The sequence below is a fragment of the Carlito syrichta genome, unplaced genomic scaffold (genome assembly GCF_000164805.1).
Source record: "Carlito syrichta isolate Samal-C Ts95f unplaced genomic scaffold, Tarsius_syrichta-2.0.1 Scaffold310937, whole genome shotgun sequence".
In the NCBI taxonomy this organism is placed as follows: domain Eukaryota; kingdom Metazoa; phylum Chordata; class Mammalia; order Primates; family Tarsiidae; genus Carlito; species Carlito syrichta.
Window position 1 is genome coordinate 43820 of NW_007255033.1, and position 1511 is coordinate 45330.

The window sequence follows — 1511 nt, forward strand, 5'->3', positions numbered from 1 at the left end:
GTTCTTTATTTCTCTGTCTTTCCTAATGTTTCCTTCAATGTGTAAATGTTTTCTTTGTTTCCCAATCTCTATATCGTTGTTGCAATATGTATTCAGTTTAATTCTCACTATTTTCACATTATACCCAGACATATGGATACACCACAGCTTGCTTCTCAATTCACCTGCCGATGGACATCTGTGTTGATCTATCCCATTTTTGGATATTACAAATAAAATCCTCTTTGCCTCCTCTTAGCTGTGCTGTAGTTTGGTAGGTTCTGCAGTGACAGTGTGATGATTACTTGACTGGACCTAGTTATTTGATCAAATATTTTGGCTGTTTTTGTAAAGGTGTTCTTTAGATGAAATTAACATTTAATTGGTGGACTTTGAGTAAAGCAGATTGTCTTCGATAATGTGAGTGCTCCTTGTCCATTCAGTTGACTATCTTGATTTTAAAAAGACTGACCTTCTCTGAGTAAGAATAAATTCTGCCAGAGACTGCTTTTGGGCTTGGAATGTAACTCCTTTCTGGGTCTCTAGCCTGCCAGTCCGCCCTGCGAATTTTGGATTTGGACCCCCACTATTGCATGAATCCATTCCTTAAAGTAATTATTTCTCTGGATATGTGTATATACATACAAATGGAATATATATGTGTATATACATATACAAATTGAATATATATATATAGATATATGCAAATGGTTATGCATGTGTGTATATATACATATATGTGTGTGTGTGTGTGTGTGTGTGTGTGTATATATATATGCATTCTGTTGGTTCTGTTTCTCTAGAAAACCTTGATTAATATAGGGCATCTCATATCTTCTCCTACAAAGAGAGATGGTACTGCTGGTTGCCTCTGATGTTTGGGCCTAGGGTACTAATGTCTAAGGCAGGTGATTGTGTCTCCATTGAGACACTGTCTCTCTATTCCTTTCATGTAAAATACAATTACACTTGTTTCACATTGTGATTACATAATTTCATTATATTTGAAGAACGTTTTTCTTACAAAAATAGTGTGCATTGTAGCAAAGTTTATAAAACATCTATAAGCATCTTCACTCTTCCATTAAACTCTAAAGTGCATGCAAACACACAGAGAATGCCCAAGCCAATAACATATTTCCATAATCTCATTTCCAGGGAGATAATCAACCACTTGACCTCATTTAATTCAGTGTATATGTTCTAGTTTCTTTTTTTTTCCTGTGAGTACATGTATATTTACAAGAAAATGCATGTAAGATAATGGAACACGCTGTGTATGTCAGTAATAAGGCCACCTCGAATATAAGGTCATTATCTACTTCCCAATGAGTATATAAAACAATATAATGGACAATTCCAATATATAAACATTTAAGAACAGAGCAGAAATAGTCAAGTATCAACTTAGAAATATTTAATTTAGTTACCCATGTATAATTTGTCACATTATATGAAAAACTTGATTTATAAATATTAAATTTTTCTGCTCCTTGGCTTCACTGAAGCATTTTCTTTCAAAAAGCTCAACG